Below are 12,114 nucleotides of genomic sequence, written 5' to 3' on the forward strand. Positions count from 1 at the left end.
GTTTTCAAACGTATGATAAAGAACTGGTGAGGGCAGCATGTGTTTTAAGTAACCTTCGTCTCACTGACTTCTGTAAAACTTTTGTATCCTTCAGATCGAATAATAATTATAAATTCAATCCATATTTCATGTATTCATTTCAAATTCGTACCTATCGTAAGTCTAATAAATAAAGTACCAATTTTGTAACGTAGCAGTAGAGCACGTCCCCCAGGCCTAGCGCAAATGTATTATACGGAAGTAATGAAATTAAGCATTCTCATGTAATATCAGTCTGTTTCTTCTTTTTGTTTTCGGTCAGAAGCACTTCTGCTCGTACTATGCAGATGTTCAAAAATGAACCACTCTTTGCACCACAAAATTATTTCCAGGTTGCTCCGAGATCTTCGAGAGAGTAGCTGGTTGATACTCTGGTTACATGGTTTGTTGTATTGTGGTGTTTCAAGTCCACGTTAGAATTCATATTTTGTTAATTAGGAAACAACTAAATGTTGCTAAGTAGAATAAAATTGGTTCCAGTAATGAGAAAGTTACCCAACGTTATTTAGTTATGAGTGTCTGAAGAACCATAATGGAGGATAATCCTATTAAAATATATATTTTTTTCTTGGGTCTTATTCATTTTTCAAGAAAGGACAACTTTTATGTGGGACTTAACGATCGCTTAACGTTGGAGTTTAGATCACAAATATGATGTAGTCACTATACAGACACCATTCACCCCGTCAACATTTTCATCTGCTACCACTTTCCAGTTCGACTCATCAAACCTTCAGAACATTTAAGAGTGGTTCCTTTCTTATTTATTTTTTCTGTTTCTTAAGTGGCCTCACCTCGCACAATAGTATTCATAGTTCATGTCAGTGTATATATGAGAGTGCCCTCTCGAGATCGAAAGCATCTCCCACATCTCGACAATGTGGAAGATGTACATCAAAAACAATACTTGTGAATGCTCACGAACTTTCTTCTTCTTCTTCTTCTTCTTATTATTATTATTATTATTATTGTCGTTGCTATTTCAGAATATTCTTTTTTAGGAGAGCGTTAGAAATTGAGTAGTCATGAGTCTTTCTTTGAGTAGTCATGAGTCTTTCTTTGAGTAGTCATGAGTTTTTCTGGTTCCTTCATTGTTCTTAGATCTTCCAAACATTTATTATCTGTTCTCTTTTCCGTGCATTTTCCATATTGTATTACATTTCTGTGTTTCTGAACTGGTCTAGAGTGTCTATGTTATCTTGTGTGATATCCACTTCCTTAATATCTTCTTCTGTTTGAGCAACGCAATTTTTTTTTCTGCGTGTTTGTAGATCTCTCTCGGAGGCCTCTTTATCCCAATTATTTCACGAAAAATTGGTCTGAATATTCTCCTTAGAGTTTTCCTTTCTTGCTGATCAATCTTATTTTGGTTTAATTTATGAATCACTGAAGTTCCTGCAGCATAGTATACTTTCGTTAGAACTATTGTGTTGTAATATATTAGTTTTGCAAGAGACATAGATTTTTATTGCAGTGACTCTAGGTGAGCTTATACGCTTTTTGTAATTTTGAGATTTAGTCCTGATTCTTCCCCCCCCCCCCCCTCTCTCTCACTCTCTCTCTCTTTTCTCCTGTTTTTTTCTCTCTCTCTACTCAACGACCAGCTGGAATGACTAATTTCTGAGATCACGCTAGCTGCTTAGACTGGAGGCCACCATAATTCATTATTTCCTGCGTTACACCGTTGGCAATATTTCACTGTTGCTAGGAAGCAAGAGACTGGCGTCGATTTATAGACAAAGTGCAACAGCGAGATAGGTATAATTTATGGCTCCCATCCCTCAGTATCTTGGGGGCTCACGAGGTTATATGAGGGACGTTATTTAGTTATTTATTTATTCACTGGAAGTCTCCGCTAACAGATGTTTCTTCAATAACATTTAAGTTTACTGAAGTCCTGAACCGATGCGTCGTTATTTATCACTAGATTTCACAAGTACATACATGAACTATCTAATGCTTTCGTGTCAATGTCACAATGATTTTCTTAAATTGTAGAAGAACTTGCTAGAACAGCAGTATAAAGCGAAAAGCAACCGATACGATAACTCAAAATAATGTCTTACACACGCCTCTTTTTCAATTGTATTTCAATTTCATTCTGTCTCGTATACAGTAATTTAGCTTACTTTTAACACTGCAAGCCAATAGCGAAAATTGAGAAATAATTCCCTCAAATGTGAATTCAAATTAAGTGTCTTTCATTGGATAATTAACGGTGTAAGTAATTTTGTGCATATGTCAACAGCGTTTCCGTAAGAGGGGCATCTTGAATGCAAGGACTCAGTGGTTAAACACATAGCGTAGTAATATACACAAATAGTACTCTGAAAACAAGTAAAAGTATTTTCCTGGACGATTGTCGCTTTCACGTTGTAAGCAGGCGACGGGCGACAGACAGGTTAATTCGACGTCTTTCTTTCATTGACGACTACAGACAAATTTGGTCCACCATTACAGACAACTTTCACCTTACCCTGCAAGTACGGCTCCAAACCCAACCGTAAGTGTCCGACCAGTGAGCAAGAGCACTTACGTGCAGGTTTCCAATCGCGTCACTAATTAAGATTAACGTCTCTGATGCTTTTTGTCTTGCATCTTGCTTACTCTACGCAATCTGCAAGATGTAGTGGGTAGGGCCAGGACCGGTTTAAGGCCCAAGCGGCAGTAGCTGCCGCTCGAGGCGCAAACTGATAGGGGTGCCAGAGGCGCCACGGCAGCAGAATTTCTGTACAGGGCGTGTCGCAATTACTAGTGGCCGCTTCGGACGCGAAGCTGTAAAGAGCGGCCAAGAGCAAGATTTGTATTCATTACGTATCACAACTAGTAGCGAAAACTGAGATGGGTGACAGTCTACGAGAAAGAAGGAGTTGGAGGAGGGAGGAGGGGTGCCAACGGTAGGCCTTTTCCAGAATGAAATTTTCAGTCTGCAGCAGAGTGTGAGCTGCGATAAAGCTTCCTGGCAAATTAAAAGTGTGTGCCGGAACGAGACTTGAACTCTGGATGTTTACTTTTAGCTGGAGAGTGCTGTACTAACTACCCAAATACGACTCACGACCCATCCTGACAGCTTTACTTCCGCCAGTACCTCATCCCCTACCTCCCAAACTTCACAGAAACTCTACTGCATGGGTAACTCAGTTGGTAAAGCACCTGTCCGCGAAAGGAAAAGGTACCATGTTCGAGTCACTGTCCTGCACATTATAATCTGCCAGGAAGTTTCATATCGGTAAGTCGCTTGTGTGGAAAAAATGTTCTCTAACAGGCCCTGGGTAGGGCATACATAGAAAAAATGGCTTGACACTTGCAGATGATTGGACATATAGGGGCCGACCCGCGGGAAGTAGTACATATTCATTTCGTTGTTACTACACTACTGGCCATTAAAATTGCTACACCACTAAGATGACGTGCTACAGACACAAAATTTAACCGACAGGAAGAAGATGCTGGGATATGCAAATGATTAGCTTTAGAGAGCATTCACACAAGGTTGGCGTCGGTGGCGACACCTACAACGTGCTGACATGAGGAAAGTTTCCAACCGATTTCTCATACACAAACAGCAGTTGATCGGCGTTGCCTGGTGAATCGTTCTTGTGATGCCTCGTGTAAGGAGGAGAAATTCGAACCATCACGTTTCCGACTTTGGTAAAGGTCGTATTGTAGCCTATCGAGATTGCGGTTCATCGTATCGCGACATTGCTGCTCGCGTTGGTCGAGATCCAATGACTGTTAGCAGAATATGGAATGGGTGTGTTCAGGAGGGTACTACGGAACGCCGTGCTGGATCCCAACGGCCTGGTATTACTAGCAGTCGAGATGACAGGCATCTTATCCGCATGGCTGTAACGGATCGTACAACCACGTCTCGATCCCTGTGTCAACAGATGAGGACGTTTGCAAGACAACAACCATCTGCACGAACAGTTCGACGACGTTTGCAACAGCATGGACTATCAGCTCGGAGACCATGGCTGTGGTTACCCTTGACGCTGCATCACAGACAGGAGCGCCTGCGATGGTGTACTCGACGACGAACCTGTGTGTACGAATGGCAAAACGTCGTTTTTTCGGATGAATCCGGGTTCTGTTTACAGCATGATGATAGCCGCATGCGTGTTTGGCGAAATCGCGGTGAACGCACAATGGTAGCGTGTATTCGTTCGCCATACTGCTGTATCACCTGGCGTGATGGTATGGGGTGCCATTGGTTACACGTATCGGTCACCTCTTGTTCGCACTGATGGCACTTTGAACAGTGGACGTTATATTTCAGATGTGTTACGACCCGTGGCTCTACCCTTCATTCGATCCCTGCGAAACGCTACATTTCAGCAGGATAATGCACGACCGCATGTTGCAGTCCCTGTACAGGCCTTTCTGGATACAGAAAATGTTCGACTGCTGCCCTGGCCAGCACATTCTCTAGATCTCTCACCAATTGAAAACGTCTGGTCAATGTTGGCCAAGCAACTGGCTCGTCACAATACGCCAGCCACTACTCTTGATGAACTGTGGTATCGTGCATGGGCAGCTGTACCTGTACACGCCATCTAAGCTCTGTTTGCCTCAAAGGCCAGGCGTATCAAGGCCGTTATTATGATCAGAGTTGGTTGTTCTGGGTACTGATTTATCAGGATCTATGCACCCAAATTGCGTGAAAATGCAATCACATGTCAGTTCTAGTATAATATATATGTCCAATGAATACCCTTTTATCATCTGTATTTCTTCTTGGTGTAGCAATTTTAATGGCCAGTAGTGTAGGTTAAGGTTATATTTGCACCAATATAACTTCTAGGTAACTGTTCTACAAAAATTACCATTACTGAAAAGCTAAACGCAAGTTTCTTTCTTAGAAAGTACTTACAAAAATGACGTTCATCAATGGGGTGCACTGCTGAAAATTTATAGAAGCTGTTCATCACATTCGCAGATATTTCTTGAGAAATGGCCTCTTTCTCTTTCCGAAACACCCCTTTCAACTGATCATTATTGTGGAGTCGGTCCAGAAAGACTTTATTCTTGAGATGACTCCACAGAAAAATTCAAGGTCTGAAAGGTATGATGATCTCGTCCACCATTTTTTGTGTGCGCAGCATATCGGATGAAAGTTTTCCGCTTCAGACAAGACGAGACTTGTCAGAGAAGCGTCATCCTGATCGATTCTATCCAGCAATGTTGTGCAGAAATTGCGCCTACTCAATTTATCTCCCAGCTGTAACTGTTGAGACACTTGCAGCTTTAAATCCTGTTTCACAGTCTTATTCAAACACCTGCGAGGGATCTGTAATGTTCTGCAGTGGCGATTGACAGGTCGCTACGGGCTGCAGGAACTCGTCGGATACATTTTAAGTCTCTTACGCTTCACATTGGTTGGAGAATACAAATCAAGTTTGCTTTAAATACACTCTGCAACGGTCGTGAGCGATAGTTACCTTTGAGGTTGGACGTGGTGAGCTGATGTCAGTCAAGAGCACTTCTAAGGCTTCAAAGACGCCATTGTCAATACCACACTGACTTTGAATGAGGTCGTGTAATAGTGATACGAAAAGCCAGGCGTTCCTTCTGCGATTTAGCATGAAGACAAGTCAGGAATGTAGCCACTGTACATGATTACTGGCAGCGGTCGTCACGAGAAAGTACAGTCGCGAGAAGACCGGGCTCTGGACGGTCACGTGGCACTACCGAGAGGGAAGACCGTCGCGTTCGGTGTATGGCTCTCGAGCAACGTACTTCTTCTGCAGCAGCAATTTAAGCAGCAGCTGACAACTGTTAGGAATCGGTTACTTCAGGGACTGTTTCGGGCCAGACGTCCTGTAATGTGCATTCCACCGACTCCAAGCTAACGCTATTTGCGACTTCAGTGATGCCTTGCGAGAGCTCACTGGAGGCCAGGGTGGAGGTCTGTTGTGTTTTCCGATGAAAACTGGTTTTGTCTCGGTGCCGGTGATGGCCGTATGTTGTTTAGGAGCAGGCGGGTTGAGGACCTGCAACCGACCTGTCTGCGGACAAGACACATTGGAACTGTAGCCGGAGCTATGGTCTGTGGTGCGATTTTGTATGACAGCAGAAGCGCTCTCCTGGTCGTCCCACGCATCCTGACTGCAAAATTGAACCTCAATCTGGTGATTAGAGCTGTCGTGCTGCCATACATGAGCAACATTTCAGTGGGTGTTTTCCAACAGGATAACCCTCGTCCACATACAGCCCAATATTCTCCACAGATAACCAGATTTGTCTCCAATTGAGCACATACATATAGGACATCAGCAGACAACAACTCCGGCGTCATTCACAACCAGCATTAACCGTCCCTGTTCTGACTGACGAAATGTAACAGTAATAGAACTCCATCTTACAAACTGACATCCGACACCTGCGCAACAAAATGAATGCACGTTTGCATGCTTGCATTCAAAAGCCTAGTGGTTACATCGGTTATTAATGTACCAGTGACTCACCTTCGCAATGCCTTGCCTCTCACTTACAGTGCAGTATTAATCACTTAAATACGTTACCTAGACAAATGTATTCCAAGAATTTCGTTACTCTATATTAATAACTGTTGGTATTCGATCATTTCTGTCATTGTTTATGTTAAGAAAATCAGTGTAGCGGTGTCATACTGTATGAATGATTGTGATGATGTTGTTCATGCAGAACATCTTGGCGAGCGCGTGAATAAAGAGAAAGTGCTGGGAAGTTGTCTCGTCAGAGTCAAACTGCTATATAGTTTCCAACAAAACAACCGACAATGAATTATCGTGAAGAGTGAGCGAGGTAGGTGCTAAAATAATTGACATGTCCTAGCGAAACACAGTCTCGGACAGTAAATTTTAAGTCAAAATATATTTACTTTCCGAAGTATTCTTTGCATTTTATTGTCCACTGTGTTTCACAAGAATAAGTTCCTTCTTTGTTCGTTTCGTTCCAAAGCCGTAAGCTAGTAGCCACTGATTTGACTACAGTTCAGTTCTTCTAGTTTGTTTGGCTCTTCAGTTTATGTTGGTAGGTTTGTGGAGGTACGTGGCATTAGATGTCTATGCACAGGTCATGTAATTAGCGTAAAACGGGCCGCTGATATGCGTACGCGGTGATGGAGACTTATAGCGACCCAGATGGGTTCCACAGGAGTTAGGCGAATTTCGTCGTGAACGTGAATTCACTGTAGTAATCTTCAAAGCTATGTAGCATGGTTCTGGCTCCGAGACACGTACAATTGTACTACTGAAAGATGACACCGCCGTCGGAGAAGACATGAAGCATGACGAGACCTAGATGGTTCGCAGCCGTACGCGTGTCTTCGGTTGATACCACAAGTCCTATGCAAGGGCAGGAGAATGTCTTCCATGGCGTAGTACTGTTCCCATCAACCTGCGTCCATGGCGCACTGCAGATTTCGAGTCGCCATTCAGCTCGATGACGGCGTTTATGGAGACGACCATCGACTTGATGTAGCAAAAATGTGACTCACCTGAAGACCCGACACGTTTCCATTGATCGGCGGTCGAATCCCGATGGTCCCGTCCCCGCTGCAATCGTAACTGACTATGTTGGGTCAACATGTGAACACGGGTGGTCTGCTGCGGAGCTCCATGTTCAACAATGTACGATGAACGGTGAGCTCCGAAACACTTGTGCGTTCACCAGCTTTGTGCTCTTATGGCAGAGATGAAACAGATCACCATCTGTCTTACTTCACAGAGCAGACAAGCCTCCGAACCCAAAGTTCTGCACAGGGTCGTATACGTACAACCATTTAGCGCCAAGTAGCAGTTTCAATGTCCTTCTTCCTCTTTCCGTGGGTGTTCACGGCAGTAGCACGCGAACATTCGACCAGCTTCACCATTTGCGAGATACTCATTCACAATCTCTGTGTAAGAATAACCTGCCCTTTATCAAAGTCGCTTATCTCAATGGAATTCTTCATTTGCAGGCCATATCTTCCCTAGAGCTATCGCCCGTCCGTGTCTGCTCCGCTTACACACTTTTGTTACCGCGTCACGTGCCCGCAACGCCAGCAGGCGATCCAACGTCGCAGTGGGCGGTGGTCGTAATGTTTTGGGTGTTCAGTGTATATTAGTATACGTGGCGCAATATGTAAGGTGATCTTTACGGCTTGAAACCGTCGTATAAGCAGCAGTTACTCCTCGTTTGACAAGCAGAAACTGTAGGAGATGTAGATTGGTCTTGAAACCACTACATACACTAATAAGTAAAATCATTAGGACCACTGCACACCGACAAGTTGAGTCCCATCTAGAGCCGTTGAGGACCCGTGACACGATAAGAGAAGTATATTCACAGAGAAGAGACGAATTGGAACTCATTCTATGGACGATACGGGCGACACATGGGAAAATACTCTGACATAAGCGACTGTGAATTTGGGCTCATTGTGAGAAACAGCATCTGGGAAACGGTGAAGACGGTCAGTTGTTCGCATGCTAATGTCGTGTGTAGAAAGTGGTTGAAGCAGGGCGAAAACAAGAGCGGGCGACAGAGTGCTGGAAGCCCACGTCTCATCACAGGACGTGGAGGTCGGAGTCTTGCCCGCTTTGTAAAGCGGGATAAGCTGGCATCTGGCAATAGTGTACAATGCTGGAGCAGGCGGGAACTGGGTCTTAAAAAATGGACAGTGGAGCAATGTACATAAGATTTCTCGTCACACCAGTTCAACTGTCTTGTCAAGATACCACGTCGTTCAGTCTAACGGCTGCTCGAAACATGCACCGCGTCATGGACACCAGCCAGTGGGGTAGTCGGTATGCATGCGACGGCAGACGTACCTCATACGTTCCAAAACGCCGCATTAAAATTGGGATTTTCTTTTGCTCAGGTCTAGGGTGATACAAAGGTGGGGTCAAGTGTTTTGGATAGCCCTTGGGGTAGGCACCATTCGTATACCCAACAGAAGAATCGTCTTAGTGTCACTATCCTACAGCACAGGGTAGAATTATGAATGTTACACACTTACTCCTGCTTAAGAAAATGGAGCTAATCGATTGAGTCTTTTTACATTTGATGTGATCTACAGTGGGCTTGATGACAGTTATGGAGGCACCATTGGTTCATGTCGTTTCTCGGAAAACACCAGAAAAAGAATCTTTTACAATATTTCTGCCTTCATCAGCGGACCAAAACCCAACCAAGGATTTCAAAACAGCTAAGCACAGCAAATGCCTGAAATTTTTACGATGTATTCCTGATCCCGATCTCAAACAACCTTGAACATTTTCTTGGTATCTTTATCCTTTTCCAAGTCACAGAGGTTCAAAGTTACACTACTTCTACTCATAAAATCCGGTATGAGGCGAAATCTAAACAATAAAATATTGCAACAAATTTCTCCAATTTTAAAGGTATATTCTTTAGGCATTTATCTGGAAGATCCATCTCCCCATTATTAAAAATCTTTATCCGTTATCGATGAACGCTCAAAAAACTTGTTTCTTGGGTACGAAAACCCCGCCGTGGACTCCGAGAGCAAATGGCAGAATAAAAGGATCTAAATTTTGCGATGTATTCCTAAGACCCCGATTTCAAACAACCTTGAAAATTTTCTTCATATATTTATCCGTCTCCAAGATACAGAGGTTCAAATTTACTCTACTTCTACATGTAAAATCCGGTGTGAGGCGAAAACGTAGTTTATAAAGCGACGTAGCAGGGAGAAATACGCAGTAAAGTGTCTCCGTTATCATATGGGAAACCATGTTGTAGTACTGACGCACATGCAAGATTTTTACACGTCAAACCTGGCCTGATGTGTAAAATTAGTTTTGCGTTATTTCAATTTCACATAAGTAAATTTGATTGACCAATACATTTCTTTTTGTATGAGTTACATGTTCTACTGCAGTAGGGAAAAGAAGGAAAACAGCGGAAAAATGCTCCTTTCGTAGCGCAAAAAATGTGAATATTTTCCTGTTTTTTAAAAAGACTCTGACTGAAAATTGGGATATCAGCTGCCTCAATCTACCTTCCTCAGCACCTTTAAAAGCTTTCCCACACATATTGGCAAGCGAACATATTCGCACCTTTTTATGCTAAGAGAGAAGAAGATAGTGGTAGTGGCAAACAGACTGAAGAGTAATAATACTAGAAGACAGTGGTTGTGTTATAGAAAGAGCGAAGGAAACAATAGCAGTGTAAGAGGACGAGAGGTACACAGTGGGAGTGGAACATAGTTGAGTGGCGGAACAGTGCTAGCAGAAGAGTGAAGGAGTCAGTGCCAGATGGGTTCAGGTGGGGGGGGGGGGGATGGAGACACAAAGAGAAAGCGGATGTGGGTGAGAGCCAATTATAATGAGAGTCTATGACAATGACAACGTGGAAGGGAGAAATAATGACAATGAGAAGATACATCAGCAGTAGGAAGTAAGGAATGAGATAGTAACAGTAAGAGAGAGGAACAGGGAAACAGTGACAGTGAGGGGAAACGGTAGTAGTAGGACAGAACGAAGGGAAGAGATTGTGGCTGTGACACAGCTCACAGTGCTAGAGCGAGACAAAGACTTAATGACAGTGAGTCGCTTTGAATGAGTGAGTGAGAAAGGCCGACTGGGAGTGGGTGAGTCGCTTACAGTGGTGGACTACTGGGTGTGAGAGAGTTTCACTAGTTAGGGGAGGTTATTGGAGTTTGAGGTGCGTTGCGTCTTAAGAAGGGCGCCAATATTTTCGCATGCCACAAGTTTTTAAAGGTTTTGAGGAAGGTAGAATGAGGCAGCTGGCACCCCACTTTTCAGTCAGGGTTTTCAAATAAACTTGAACATACACTCCTGGAAATGGAAAAAAGAACACATTGACACCGGAGTGTCAGACCCACCATACTTGCTCCGGACACTGCGAGAGGGCTGTACAAGCAATGATCACACGCACGGCACAGCGGACACACCAGGAACCGCGGTGTTGGCCGTCGAATGGCGCTAGCTGCGCAGCATTTCTGCACCGCCGCCGTCAGTGTCAGCCAGTTTGCCGTGGCATACGGAGCTCCATCGCAGTCTTTAACGCTGGTACCATGCCGCGACAGCGTGGACGTGAACCGTATGTGCAGTTGACGGACTTTGAGCGAGGGCGTATAGTGGGCATGCGGGAGGCCGGGTGGACGTACCGCCGAATTGCTCAACACGTGGGGCGTGAGGTCTCCACAGTACATCGATGTTGTCGCCAGTGGTCGGCGGAAGGTGCACGTGCCCGTCGACCTGGGACCGGACCGCAGCGACGCACGGATGCGCGCCAAGCCCGTAGGATCCTACGCAGTGCCGTAGGGGACCGCACCGCCACTTCCCAGCAAATTAGGGACACTGTTGCTCCTGGGGTATCGGCGAGGACCATTCGCAACCGTCTCCATGAAGCTGGGCTACGGTCCCGCACACCGTTAGGCTGTCTTCCGCTCACGCCCCAACATCGTGCAGCCCGCCTCCAGTGGTGTCGCGACAGGCGTGAATGGAGGGACGAATGGAGACGTGTCGTCTTCAGCGATGAGAGTCGCTTCTGCCTTGGTGCCAATGATGGTCGTATGCGTGTTTGGCGCCGTGCAGGTGAGCGCCACAATCAGGACTGCATACGACCGAGGCACACAGGGCCAACACCTGGCAACATGGTGTGGGGAGCGATCTCCTACACTGGCCGTACACCACTGGTGATCGTCGAGGGGACACTGAATAGTGCACGGTACATCCAAACCGTCATCGAACCCATCGTTCTACCATTCCTAGACCGGCAAGGGAACTTGCTGTTCCAACAGGACAATGCACGTCCGCATGTATCCCGTGCCACCCAACGTGCTCTAGAAGGTGTAAGTCAACTACCCTGGCCAGCAAGATCTCCGGATCTGTCCCCCATTGAGCATGTTTGGGACTGGATGAAGCGTCGTCTCACGCGGTCTGCACGTCCAGCACGAACGCTGGTCCAACTGAGGCGCCAGGTGGAAATGGCATGGCAAGCCGTTCCACAGGACTACATCCAGCATCTCTACGATCGTCTCCATGGGAGAATAGCAGCCTGCATTGCTGCGAAAGGTGGATATACACTGTACTAGTGCCGACATTGTGCATGCTCTGTTGC

The sequence above is a fragment of the Schistocerca nitens genome, chromosome 7 (assembly GCF_023898315.1).
Source record: "Schistocerca nitens isolate TAMUIC-IGC-003100 chromosome 7, iqSchNite1.1, whole genome shotgun sequence".
Classification (NCBI taxonomy): domain Eukaryota; kingdom Metazoa; phylum Arthropoda; class Insecta; order Orthoptera; family Acrididae; genus Schistocerca; species Schistocerca nitens.